We start from the raw sequence: 14,936 nt of genomic DNA, 5'->3' as shown, positions 1-14,936 counted from the left end.
TCTCTGCACCCTATCTAAGAAACTGAAAAGAAAAGAGCAATTGGCAAAGTTCTGTAAGACAGAACACCACACTCTGATCACGCCTCTCTTTGGGCATAAAAATCACATCCTACAGCATACCTTTCACCTTTTGCTGTTTTAGTGCAGGGAAAAAGGAGCACTGAGACACTAACCACCAGCTTTAAAGTAAAAAAGGTAGCTGCTTAAAGCCAAATCAATTATGAAGTAGTAACCTGTCCAAAATGTGATTTCCACACTGTCCGCCGCATCTTTCACACTTTATCGATTACCTGAGCTTGTAACATTTTCTGTTAATTCTGTTCACTCACACAAAATCTATATGTGTGCATTTCAAAGAAGGCATCTGAGCCGAGCAGAGGCTGCCTCAGCTCTGCAGGCCAGACAATCACTGTCAATCTACCTAATGACCAAGTGTCTGCTGATGCACGCTAGTGAAGTGGGGAGAGTCTCTGGGTGCAACATGAAGCAGAATGTAGAGCATCCCCTCTTCTCAAAGTGTTGAAAGGGTATGTAAACCCTCCTGCTGGAGCTTCCCCAATGCTTCTCACTTTTCTCTGTAACTTTAGTTCGATCAAAGAGAATAGGACCCTTAAATAGAAGTAATACAGATCAACTAGGGTTGAGGAAAGTCACATACGCAAGGATGCAAAGGGAAAGTTGAATACTAGAGTATTCTGTCAGAGTGCAATTCCCTGGCCAAGGAGTGTGTGTTTTAACAATGAATGGTGCAAGAAAACACTCCCTGAAGGTTGTTGTTAGTGAGGAAAGAGCAAAGGATGAGCAGAGTGCAGAAAGTTTTAGGACACCACAGCCTGATGTTCCTACTGTTAAACCCTGCCCCTCTTCATTTCTGCGAGCACTATCGCACTCTGTCCGGTACATCAGCCTGAGGATGTAAGAGATTGAATCAGACCTGCCGGTTTGCTGGCCATTTCAGCAGCAAAATAAATGACAAGGCAAGTGCTGGTGAAGAGGGAAAAGGGCAGCCCAGAGGTGTGACCCCACTGATGAGATGAGAGACAGTCCAGACCTGCCAGACGAACTATTAGAATGTGAGACAGAGATGGGAGATGGAGAGAAAGGTAGAGATAGTGGGAGCCTGGTGTCACTTTATCAAATTCTTCCCTGGCACATGGTAACACAGGTCAGGGGAAGAAAAGCATGGGGGCAGAGTGTAAAGCTGAGTGAAAACACAGTGCTGCTCTAATACCTTTCATAAAGAGAAAAGCCTCATCATCCGCCAGCCATGATTAAATATAACCTGAGTGCTGAAAAACTAACCCCCACTACCCTGCCCAGGCCTAAGTTTGTGCGTGTATTTGTGTGTTCATGTGTACACTTGTGGGGTGAGGAGGGTAAAAGCAATTTGTGGAGAACTTGTTGGGTGAGTGGAGTGTATGTTTTTGTGGCAGGGAGGGGGAAGTGGAGAGAGGAAGAAGATGCTTGATGTGCACCTTCTGGCCTGAGGCTCCCTGACACCAGCTAGGCAACGGTTGTGTTAGATTTCTCGCCCACTGAAATTAATGCTGTCATCAGCAGCTGGAGTTAAAGTGAGATGATGGTGATTAAGCTACACAGTGGTACTGTGGCCACGTGTGGCAACTACAGATTAATGGCTTTCAGTATTCTCTTGAATCCACTGCTCTGAAGTCAGTACGGTGTCACAGCGGGCCTTTTTACTGTTTGTTTTTCCATCTAAGTTGTGATTTGTAATATGAGATGTTGTTTTCAGGAGAAATGGCACATCACACAGACTTTCAGTGGGTGTCACTGTTAAAGACTACTGTTTAACATCTAGGTTAAACCTGCACTAGGTTTCTTTGACTCTTACATACAGATAATGTGTAGAAAATGCTGTGTGTGAAAATAGCAAAAATGTAGGAATAAGGAGGCATCCAGCCAATTTTTACTAATGTTAGATAGCATTTGTTACCATGAGCAACACTAATACCATGACAGCCAAGTAAGGTTCTAACGATAAGAATGCTAATAGTGTTATTTCCATATGGATGGATTTGTTTGGTTATAAACTGAAAATCTTTTTGGAAAAAGGAATATTATATGGTTTCTTCGGTGCAAAGGTCAAATAGTTTGGTTATACGTACACAGGTATGCATTAGACTTAGCATAAAGTGGACAAGTGGCCCATATAAAGCCAGTGAGTTTAGTAAACTGTCCCAAAAATTTAAAGATAACACAATTGTTGGTGAAAAGAGAACGTGTGCATCCATCAAGCTTTGACAACCCCTTGACAACTGCCCCAGCACCTAATATATATTTTTGTCTGAGGCAGATGGAATTGCCTCATTAGGAATTCTTAAGCGCATCAAAAGAAGAGCTTAGAAATCCAAAAGAAAAAGATGACAACACCATTAGCACTCAGATATGATGAGCCAATATAGACTATAACCTTATTTTATATATGCCTACTGTATGTGGTCTTTGGCGATAGAGAAAAATTGGGCCATCAGTGTCACTCAGAGTCCCAGTGTGGAGCCTTGTTTTTGTGATCTAATAGAAGGTAATGATCCAGAGAGCAGAGCTAGGCTTCCTTTACCACAGAGCAGGCCTCCGGGGGCTACTCCACCCCTGACAGTGGCAGTGGTCGTGGCAGTGCAATAAGAATAAACACATGCAGGCGGGGAGTCTATTTGGCTGAGAGTGATGGCTAGCTTGTTGCTTATCCCAACCCAATAAATCTCCATACAGGGCCACGAGATGAGCACCGCTTATCTCAGCCTCGCGACTGATGCCTCCAACTGAGCACCGCCGCTCACACCCCTGATTTATCATGAACAGGGGAGGGTATAAGTTCCTCACCACAGTAAAGCTAAAATAGAGGGAAGGAGGATGGAAGAGGATAAAGTGGGAGGGTGGGAGAAAATGAAATAAAAAGGGGGAGAAAAAAAAAGACATATTGAAAAGCAGAGGGCACAGGCAAATAATGCAGAAATATAGAGAGCAAACAGAAAGGTTTTCAAGGGAAAACATGGAGGCTTTGGCGTGAGGCAACGCAATAAACTAAAAATAAAAACTCTCAAAACCTGAAGAGGAGGAGAGGGAAGCGTTGGGGTAAATGTCACCATCTCCATGTCAGTGAGTGGTGGTGAGGGGAATTGCACTTGACATGTGGATTCTTAGGGATTCAGCATATTTTTCAAGGCAGGGAAAGTACAGAGAGAGAGACACTGGGATGTTATATTTGAAGGGATCCAAATGCACCCTGTCTCTTAGCAAAACATGCCCTTTTCTTGACTGACACTGGTAAAACATCTTTTGCTCTGCTCTCAACGGCTGCTCATTATAAAAACAAACGTGTATAAAAGGAAGCTGGTTGTTGCATGTACTTGTTCAATGTATGCATTTAATAAATCTAATATAAATTAAAGTTTAGTTTGGAGGATTTTTGAATGGTTAATGACTTAAGAACATCTCTACCACAGATAAAGACCCTGCATCTTCCCTCAACCTCAAACATGACCTTTTTTTTTTACGACGAAACGTCAACACCAGGAATGCTTCTCTGCCCCTATCTGCACACCAGCTCCCCAAAATAATGAATTCTTGGCCCAGTAACATCCGCAAATTAACCCAATAAGAAGTGTTTGTAGCAGCAAGAGAGCTGAGGCCCAGAAAATGAAGAAACGGTTTCTATGGTTGAGCTGGCAGTGGTGCTGGGAGGTTGGTTTAGGGTGGGGGGACAATAAAGAAGAGCAAGAGGACCAAGAGAGCTATGTCAGTATGACTGTCAATCATGAATGATGGACAGACAGCAAAAGTCGAAGACGGCGAGCCAGAGGGGCGGCCAGCCTATTGCCTTATCTCTCATTTTGCTTTGCTCGCTCCCTCTCTCTCCATCTTGTGGCCATGTGAATTAGTGTGGTGAGAGGAGAGAATGAAGAAGGTGGGAGGGGAGGATGGGGAGTGACGGGAAACAGACGGGCATAATATTCTCATCACTCTTCACTCTGCAGTTGTTGGTGAGGAGCGTGGCCCAGGGCACTCAGCGGCCCAGTCAGCCGCCTCACAGACCCTGCAAATATTCCTAAACCTCAATTTTTCATATTTCCCTGTATGCATAAGGAGATGAAAAATCATCCGATCATTTGTATTGTCTGACTGAGGTTATACACAAATATTAGTTTATCTACCGCACCTAAGATTGCCTCCCTAAGCAAGACGGATTGGTCTTTTGGAGAGGGCAATATTCCCCAGGAACATATTCAGTCCATCTTTTATGTGCTGCAATTCACAGAGCAGCAGGTATGAGTTCCATCTCTAGACAGGCTCGATAAAGCTAAACACCCAATAGAGACACTGCTTATTACACACAATACACTTTAATTGCCAGACAATTTTCAGCTGGGTGAAATTTATAGTTTTCAAAACTGATCTCATGCAAAAAGTCTTGACACCTAATATTCATATTCTCTGCACATTTACTGAACACTTAGCTAAAATGAATATTAAAGCAAGCAAGCAAAGGAATCAATTTGACTTGAGAGGAGGGGGAAAGAGGAAAAAACAGAAAGAAAACTCTTCAAATCACGGTCTCAATTGATTTCCGTTACCTCTTCTGTGAACTACCAAGTGTCTGGTCCTCTGCTCCAAGGGAGTGAGAAAGAGAGAAAGTGAGAAAAATGAGGGAAGGAGGAGGTGTGAAGAGGAGTTCTGGGTCAGAAATCACTGGGTGATTATTCACCACTCAGCCATGTGTAAAACTCATTAGACAATGCGTAATGCCTTTAATCAAATCAATGGCACAAGTAACTCCAAACTGATAGCTCCCATCAAAACTTACAAAAAGCATGGCAAATTTCTCATTTACTGATAAAAATAAGTGAAGACTGAGGAATTATCCCCAAAATGGACCTAATTGTTCTCTGCCTTTAAATCAATAGTGTGGCGGGAAATAAATAAAGAAAAAGATAAATTAGAAAAGTAAAACGTGAGAGCAAAGAATGAGTGAACAAATTTCTTCTTTGAGAGAAAAATCTTTTCCGGTCACTAGCATGAGATAACAGCTCAGTTAAAGGTAAGAGAATGGATACAGCTGTTAAAGGAAAAAAAGTAGCAAAGTGAAAAATAATAGCCAACTGTCTTTAATGCTAAAAAAAACAGAATAAACGAAATATTGTACAATGTAAATGTACACTGGAGACCAGCAAGACCAACTATTTTCATCTTCTGCTTTTCCTCCCTCTCTCCAGTGAGCTTTGCGTTAGTGACAGACTAGAAAGCGGTGGGGCAGGGGTGCTGTGGGTAATTAGGCGGGTGGAGGTACAGATGTTGAGCTGTGGAGGACCCTTACCGGGACACTGAGAAGCACTGGAGCACAAATAACCCTGCATCTGCCTCTCCCTGCCAGCTCTAAGTACCTTTCTTTGTTAGGGTATGGGTCTTCATTTTTTACTGTTGACAGGCAGTGTTATTTTAGTTATTTGGTGGCATCTGGTTAGGTTGGGTGTGAGAGAAAGGGAGCATTAAAAAAAAAAGAAAACTGCTAACACACACATACACAGGCCGCACTTTAATTAATTGCGGGGAGATTACATGGTCTTCCAACCGTGTAGTTTGTCATCAGAGCCCATTACACACTTCTATTAGATGTTTCTTCACAGTGTCAAGTGTAATTTGAAGGAGAGTCTTGGTGGAGGATCTCTAAGTACAGTGAGTGGCCTAATCAGGGTGACTTAGGTTCATTTCAACTGAGGCAAAAATAAATTCTGCCACACCTCAATTAGCAGAAAGCAATGTGTAAACAAATTAGTCTTATTGGAGCGATGCCTATTTCATGGTGTGTCACTCACTCATGCTAGTGACATGGGGCTGTAGTCGTTTCTAGGCCTCGTGCTGGTCTGCCTCTGTGGCCCTAGTCCCATTGCTCTTCATTTCAGTGGGAGAAGCTTTATTTTCATTGCCAAGCAATGAAGTGTCTTTGTATGACTGCAGAGCACAGCACAATCAATCTTACACCAGTGGAGTTAACAGGACAGAAACCAATGCAGCCGTTACTCGGCACAGAACATTACCAGTGTATGGACTCATTATTCATCAGAGGCTCCATTAGACACTGCTCACTATGCCCGCCACACTGGATATGAGACAGACAGACAGCAAGTCAGTGCTGCGTCACACACAATACTGGTCACAGTGAAACAACACAAGATGTGCTATTGTATAGGCTGCAGCTGCTCTAAGAAAACCTCACAATTCATACATTTGTTTCATGGTTAAACTGAGCGTCTCTGCAATCCTCAACAAATTCAAAGCACGGTTTTAAGAGACCCGTAGTTAGTTTAATCACATAATCGATGCACTAGCTATTATGCTTTTCAGTCATTTAATGTGGTTTCTGGTTTTTCCAAAATCCCTCAGAATACTGTCACCATTTTGCAAGCACATTCCTGTATCCCATTCCATGTACCCATATTATAATATGTGTGACAGACTGTGTGCCTTCCTGGACTGCCACCACAGTTGGTAAAGTAACTAATGACACAGCAGTTAATGGTCAACATTAGGGAAGAAGAAATAATAGACTATAATCCATACATCAGCCTCATAACCCCAGCTCTAATTGGCCACACATACTGTGTAAACTGGGAGAAATGCATACTACTTCAATCGCAGCATCACATTCAAGATTTTACAACATCAGACAGCCGTTAAAAGTGGTGAGGAGCCAGACAGGGAGTGCTTGCCGCTGAGTAGTACCAAGGAGGCAGCGCACGAGCCTGTCTGCTTTTTCCTTTTTCTCGCTGTCACTGCCGTAGCCGTAACCATCCCCTGCCATCACTGCCAGTGGGGCCCGGGACAGCTGCTCACCAGAACAAACCCAACACGCACACAGCCCGACTACAACTGCAGCCAGGCACTGGGACCCCAGGTAATTGGGCCTTCTCCCTCTAGCAGCCTACAACAAGCAATGGCACATTCCTGTCTTGCCACAATGGCAGTTAAAAAAAATGGCATAATAAAAGACAGCACAAACAAACATCCCAGAAGACCTCAGCTCCAACATTCAGATGGTTGCATACACACAGGCGATAAACAGCAACCTGAGCAAAGACGACTAGAACATGGTCAAAAAAAACAGGAAGTACTTTTGCAAACAGGAAGTCACACTGGCCCTCTAATCTAGATCTTCTAGTTCAATCATGTTTGGGAAAAGTAAAAAGAAAAGATAATGAGAACAACAAAGACATAGGTATGGATGTTTACAAGTGTCTGCCTTCAATTTGAGAGGGAACTGAAATGGAAATTGAGGACAAACAATCAATGCCTCATTATAATCTCACAACATGTACGCAGGCTTGTTTTTATATCCCTGTCAGTTTATTGTGGGAGACTAATTTTGGCTTGTGTTTGTTATGCTACCGCTATTACGAGCTGATGTGTCCTCATTCTTAATTTCTGTCCCAGTTACTTTTTTTTCTTTCGCGTCCTTGTTTATCTTCTGCTCAAATGTTTCCCATTGTACTTTGAGTCTACTTTGTATCTTCAGCTGGATCCATGTGAATCCCCCAACAGTGAAATAGTTAACCGAATGGCATACCAGTCTCATGCTTTATCTGCAGCATTATCTTTTTATTCTCATTTTCTTCCCAGAGCAGGGGGAGTGTTGATGTCTGCTAACTCCACTCCTACCCTCAGTCAAACCTGCAATTACTGCAATGTCTATCTCTACCTTAAACATTGCTTAACAAGAAAAATATGGCAATATGCCGCAAACGCTTTCATTTGGACTTCCAAATTAAACAAGCTGTTTGCAGCTGTGCTGTAAATCATCCTGAGGAATTTTCAACTGAGTGCATACAAAAAGAGCACCTCACTTACACTCCCTCAATAACAGACCACTTATAATTTGCAACATTTCAAACATATTTATTATTTATATCAGCACGATCTATTGTCGCATTGGCCTTTTGTGGCCTCAGGGTTAAGCACATATCTAATTAGTGTGTCATGTCAGAGATTTTTCACAAAGCTGTAACATTGCTATGTATTCACAAAGAAGAAGAACCACTTCCTTGACACATGAAGACATGAACAAATAGTACAGTCGTTAATCTGCAGGGGAATTCCACTGTTAAGCGTCTGACAGTCTCTCAGTGACATTGTACATTAACTTTAATAATGGTTTATGTACGTAAATGTGCATTTTTAGGTGTGCGCGCATTACAGTGCCACTTTAAGGTTTTTAAATTTATCAGACAAGTTTTTCTGACTGTAGCAAAGTACATACTGTAAAATCAACAAAGGAGAGGCTGTTACTGCAGATAGAGGAATCCTTCTTATTCTAATTACGCTTAGACAACGTGTTGAGCAAATTCCCAAAGTGTACTAAGCAATAAATTGAGCTGTCAAAGTCAAATCACGTGGCTGCATTTTTGTGCAATGCCAATCTTCCAACATAGGCTTTAGAAAAGTCACATATAAAAAAAATAAAACAACATTGACCGGAAGCAGCCTGAGCACGGTTGGTACTCTGTGCTGGTTAATGCTGAAAATTGCAACTAGATTCCAAATGTACATTTTCCATGTTTGGTGGGTTGGCTTTTGGTGCATTCTAAGTCATGTTCTCATGACCACTAGCACTTGAATGCAGGACTGGGTCCTAAATAGGGTTTAAAACTTGGCTCGTTGTCCCCCCTGAGGCTGCTGTCAGTATATGACGGATCAGGCACACCTGATGGCTCTATCTCTAACAAGGATTTTTGAATCCTCATCAGAGCACTTACTGAATCATGATTAATTCCCTCCAACACTGCTGACAGAAAAGGTTCTTCATCTGTCGCTGTTCACTTGCCTGGCTGGGCCTCGAGCAAAAACAGACAGGCGGAGATGGAGCATTACAGACAAAGAGAAAAAGAAGGTGTAATGCAGTTTAGCTGCTGGTAAAACAAACAATATTGAGAGTAGTGTACTGTAAAGGAGGAAGAACAAAGAGTTTGATTGATCTATTGGCAAACCTTTCATTTAACAAAGGGAGTACTGTGAGACCAGCAGCTGAGAGTGAAAGACGCAGTGCAAGAAAGAAGGAATGATGGAGCGGTAAAGAGAATGACAAGAACAACGTAGGAGGCCAAATAAAGAAAATGGCTGGCAAACAACAAAGGGATTACTGGAGAGACATGATGAGACAGGGAGATGTTTGTTATGTGGTAAGTGAGAGAGACAAAGACGATCATCTTCTGACACCTTTACACTTTAATTGACAAAACAAGAAATTAGTGATGGCTCTTTTTGCTCTCTTTTGACAAAGATGGGGCAGACAATAAAGAGTCACAGATGAAAACACACACATTATGAGGAAGATGTGTGGGGGTGGAAAGTGGAAAACCTCTTTCTCAAGATTTATTTGTCACATGCAGTCCAGTCATTGCATGGCTATTGTAAAAAAAAAAAATGTAACTCCCTGCTTGCTCGGCAAAACCTGGCAAACTGTCGAAACCATAAATGTAATTCCATGCATTCATTATGTGTTATGGTGAAAAACCTACTAGTCCTCTTAGTTAGCATGTATAAGTATCAAACTATCAAAATCCCTTACTAGTAGTATATTAGTGGTTATAAGAGATTGTTGTTTACAAACGGCTTCCTGGTAGTGACATGGCCAGTTGTGTTGGATTAAAAAAAGGAAGGACTGGAGTATCCGGTACCTTGGTGCTTAGTCTCCAAGGTTGAAACAGAGTAAAGCTAAATCAATGCTAGCTGCTCTACCCCTGTCATCATTGATATCATAAGAAAGTGCTAATTAACTTACTGCAACCTCTGGAACAGCTCTGACCAGAGGGCTAATGTAGCCTAATCGCGTGTGGGGCCCTGTGCTTACTTCCCTAGGACCTTCTCCCTTCCCAGTCAGAGTTAATCGATTGTAAACTACAGCTGAGGTCACGGCAGCCCACAACTTCCCCTGCTGACCCTTCCACACCCCTGGGCAGGACCTTAATGGAGCCATGCTTCCCAGAAATCAATACTGAAACAGGGCATAGATCACAATACGTGCCCCCCTCCTGATGAATTCTGACAACAGGGCTGAGTTTTGGATGTCTAAATACAAGATGCAGTTACTAGAATTTTGATGTGTCAAATTTTCCATCCTCAAAAAGACTTTCCAGAAAAAGATAAATGGAACTGCAGCAAAGATGAAAAGCAAAAAATTAGATGACACATTTTCTCCTCTGATTTGATTTGCTTTGTTTTTTAATCTAGCTGCTTCCTCCAACTCGTGTCCTGGTATGGCACATGAAGAAGAACACGTCTGCTACAGGGCGATCTGGTCTATCGAGACTTCTAAGCTCATACGCTGAGTGGGGAACGACTTAAACGACAACAGCAGTAATAACCAATAAGGCAACCACATTAATTCCTCCTCACCTTGGGAGGACCTGTTTGAGTGGTTGTGTCCCGTTAAGATTAATTCCCGCCTAATACTAATTGGTCCTTCGACTGGGAGGGCCCTGGGGGAACGGCTCCCTTTGGTCCACTCTCACTGGGGCTTGCCACCATTGGAGGGGTGCTGATGAGCTGGCGTTTTTATCAGCTGCAACATTCCGCCAGAGCCCCCCCAGGGCTCTGCACAAGCTATAATTAAGTCTCGCACAATCCATAATTGCTGTGTTTACAATTACTGTCGAAGAAGAACACAGAGACATGAAGAAGACAGGAGAGAGAGTGCACAAGGAAATGGAATAAAAGAGGGGGGAAAGGATGAAACTGAGAAAACAACTAGCTCTGCCCTACATAAAAAGGTGAAAAATTCATATTAAAATTTCTTCTTCTACTGCCCGATCTCACTTCACTTTGCCTTAATAAGCTCTCTGGGCTGTTTGGCAGTGGTAAAGCCCATCACTTATTTATTTTTCCCAGATAGCCCTATTAATTTTCCCCAGGCCTGGAGTGCTCCAGTAGACAGTGATGTGGACTGGATCTGCCGTCCCTTGGGTGCTCCTCGAGGAAGAGCCGTAAATGACCCAAATAAAGGGTACTTTTGAAGGCTGCGTAGAGGCGCCGGCACCATTAAAACTAAATGAAGTGTTTATTAGCCGTGCCGACAGCACTCTAAACACTGCCAGATCAAGGGCAGTTACAGTTAATGTGTCTCTCCAAAGCATTCGCTGTTTGTTTAGCCTCGCCAGTGGGCCTGAAAGAACCAAAGGACAGACTTTTTCATGCTATTTTTCATGCATTTCGCTCGTCCACTCTCCCTCATCCTCATACCTGGTCTTCCCCCCCATCTGTTTTTCTACCTGTTATTTTTGTGCACACAAACCATGCAAAATCTTCACCACCAAGCTCTCTTTTCTGTCTTTCTGGAAGAAGAAAGCCTGTATATTGTGGTTTCTCCTTGGATCTGGAACACACACTAGGAGGTTAGTATAACAGAGGTGTGACAGTAGCAAAGCACACACACACACATAAACTAAAACGTGTATTTCGGTGGAAAAGAGGCCCATTACACACTGTGTACCGATACTGTCTGGCTGGACAGGAGGCTCTATGATGGGGGAGCAAAATCTGCTTTTATGGCTCCGATTGCTCGGCATCCTGAAATTCCCCTTAAAAGTTTCCCTTCCCTCTAATTACATTCTATGTTTCATTTCAGCTTTTAGACAAACTGCCAAAGAAGCTTTTGGACAAGGCAGAAAAAAAATAGCCTCAACTTCACTTTGTTATTTTTTTACAAGATTTAAGTCTGTAATGAAAAAAACCTGCTGAAATTCTATAAAATGGGGAATAAACTCTCCATTTATCTTACTTATGTTTTCCCACTAATAGGCAGAGTTATTACGAATATGACTTACAACAGTCATTTACATTTAAAGATATACATTTCATAGCAAATACTGTACCTAAAACGCTTCTGTGGCAGTTCTGATGATGCCTCGAAATCCTTTGGTGAGTAGTATTTTCTCATTAACTCATATTTAACATTTTAATGTGATATCTTTCCCCCAAGTTCTCATATAGTTTCCTCCACAATAATACCATGTGTGAGAGAGAATAATGACACTCATTTAGAGCTGAATTAAAAGTTCAAACAATGAAGGCTGTGAAAACTTTCATATACCTCAAAACACATTTTTTTCTACCACACAGATCTCTAATTATTTTTCATAACCTCAAGCAGTGTACAGTAATATCACAGCGCCCTGTTCTAACTTGCCTGTCTATGGCTGACACCGTTTAAAGCAACCTCCACCCTTTTGCCCCCTCTTTTCCTTAACACTTCACTTCTCTTCCTGAAAATAAGTTGGAGACCCAACAGCAGTCTCAAATGAAGTTCTTCACCAAATTGTGGGGTTTCACATGAAGATTGATGTTGGACACAGTACAGTTCTGAAGTCAAAGGCTGCAATTACAATCCAGAGTGATTATCCTTGGCCATTAATAGCAGCAGATAGCATGTCACAATCAGGGATGTGCATAATTAATCAGTGGTTACTCTTTGCATCCCCCCCCCTCTCTCTCCTCTTACCCCTTTTCCTCTGGGCTATTTTCAATGTAAAACAGGGTTACAGACAATTCCCAGCAGTGCAAGTAAATGCACCGCCCAAAGCTTACAAGACGATGTGCGTCCTCCTATTGACAAAACATCACTGACTAGTAATGAACACACTGAGGGATCTAACTAATTCTCCATTCCTTCATTTATCATCTCTACACATTATCGCAAACACACACACCTTCGCCAAGGTCAGTTAACAACAAAAAACACACTCATTTCCACTTGAGAACAGTTTTTAAAACAATATAATTTATGTTCTTTTCTTTTGATAATGTTACTGAACTCTTTTTAATAAGAACAGCCTGATTTTGTAATGCAGCGATATTTTTCTCTATTCTGTCAAAATAAAGCCCTTCAGGCGAGGCAAAACACAGGGAAGAATTTCACACAAATTCGACTCCTTTTAATATATATATATATATATATATATATATATATATATATATATATATATATATATATATATATATACATACATACACATACACATACACATACATACACATACACACACACACACATATATATATTTATTTTATCTTCACCTGTCCTGGTCTAACACACTGTTTGTAGATCACTATCAAAGCTTTCCTCTTTCTTTATTTGACCTTCCTTCTCAGAAGAAAACCTCAGGTTGATTCCCTTCACAACAAAACAACACTGTCAAACCTAAAGCCTGCTGACTTTCAAACTTTCCCTTACCATACACAAGACTTACTGCTCACTAGTCCTCTGGAGAACCGGACCTTCCATCAATGCCAAGCCCAAAACGAGGAGCTCCGGCTCAGTCACTGTGATTTATATAAGTTATTATAGCCCATTACAGAACAAAAACAGGACAAAAATCCACTTCACAACAGAAGCCGGGCCAAACAATGGGACCACAGTGGTGAGCGCTGGCGTACGGGTGGGTGAGGTCCAGTACGTGCCTGAGCCGCCACTCACCACACATTGTCTTTAATCTAATTCTACACATGGTTTCGTTTCAATCCGAATCAAAAGCTCTCATGTTAACAAACCATAACAGATCTCCCTTAATCCACCCGGCAACAAAAGATGGATGCAAGAGACACTCCGCCTCTCCATCCCTGAAATCACACCTAATTTGCATACAAAACACTCGCTGGAGGTAAGGGCATATATTAAAGCCATTATTTTCCGTTGTTCTCAATGAAAAAACTGTTTGCATAATTGTGTTTAGCATTATGTGGGATGGAGACTCGGCTATCCAAAAGCAACTTAGCAAATCCTTCCTGTTGCTGCTGGCCATCCATACTCCTGTATTCTCTTGATAATGCAGTAGTAGACAAATAGGGACATGTCTCTCTCTCACAATATCCAATTTGGAGAAAGCGTTGCTTCAAAGGCTTGCATGCTGCAAAATTACTATTCATGCCCTTCTTAAAAGTGCGTCCTCTATAATTTTTTTTATAACAAATGCACAAAAAGTTTCCTAAATAAATATGCTACACAGATTCTCTGGCTATACAAAATATGTATATCCACAAATAACCAAATACAAGCCAACACGCTCCAAATTGCCTAGCTTAATTTTTTTTTAAAACAAAAAACTATTCATTATTTATTAATTACATCACCATATATACTTTCCAAAAGCTAAAACAAACAATCGTAACAGAGATATAGGACATAAGATCAATTTTCTCTTGCACATAAAGTTTAAGGAACGACCAACATAAAGTGTCTCAATAAGATGCTGGGCTACCACGCATGATGACAGCTGTGGAAAGTACTGCTTAAGCAGTCACTACACAATATCTACCAACTCCATTACTCCCATCACATATCTTAACAGAATAAAAGTGACTACTGAAATACTGATAGGTATGTGTGCCCAAATGATGCCTCTTTGGAAAACAATGTGGGAATAAAAAAGGATCCAGAGGCCCAACCTTTACAATTACAGAGAGACGGCAAGCCTCAGGAACGTGTGCTGTCTCCAAACCCACAGCCAAGGGAATTAGTGAGTGCTAATGTGGGCACTTTGCTAGATCAAACGATAGAGAGATTATTCACTGGCAACAGGACTGTGTAATAAGCATCCAATGGCATGTCGGCGCAGGAGGTCTGATTTGCACAATCTTCATACTCAAGCACTAACAGTAATGATGAGAAACTGACTTGTACATCTGTTCATGACAGCCACCTCAGGCAAAATATGCAAGGGCTGAATCAGAACATAATTCATTATGTTGATATGATGTGTTTTTATCTTAACAACCCCCCCCCCCCAACTCGACCTTCTACACACACACACACACACACACACACACACACACACACACACACACACACACACACACACACACACACACACACACACACAAGTGATTCTTTATTCAGGTGATATGACGTTTGTGTTAGTTTCCAGCGTATTGCT

General features: G+C 41.7%; 1 protein-coding gene across 3 annotated transcripts in view; it reads right to left on the bottom strand.

Moving 5' to 3' along the window:
• fto (FTO alpha-ketoglutarate dependent dioxygenase) overlaps positions 1-14,936 on the bottom strand; it is a 115,205-nt gene that overhangs the window by 22,345 nt on the left and 77,924 nt on the right. The window lies entirely within an intron of this gene.

This window comes from Rhamphochromis longiceps, linkage group LG1, assembly GCF_057381845.1.
Source record: "Rhamphochromis longiceps isolate RC_006_pf linkage group LG1, R_longiceps_female_GT1.1, whole genome shotgun sequence".
In the NCBI taxonomy this organism is placed as follows: Eukaryota; Metazoa; Chordata; class Actinopteri; order Cichliformes; family Cichlidae; genus Rhamphochromis; species Rhamphochromis longiceps.
Note: the sequence above shows the minus strand (reverse complement) of the source record. Positions and strands in the feature narration are given on the sequence as shown.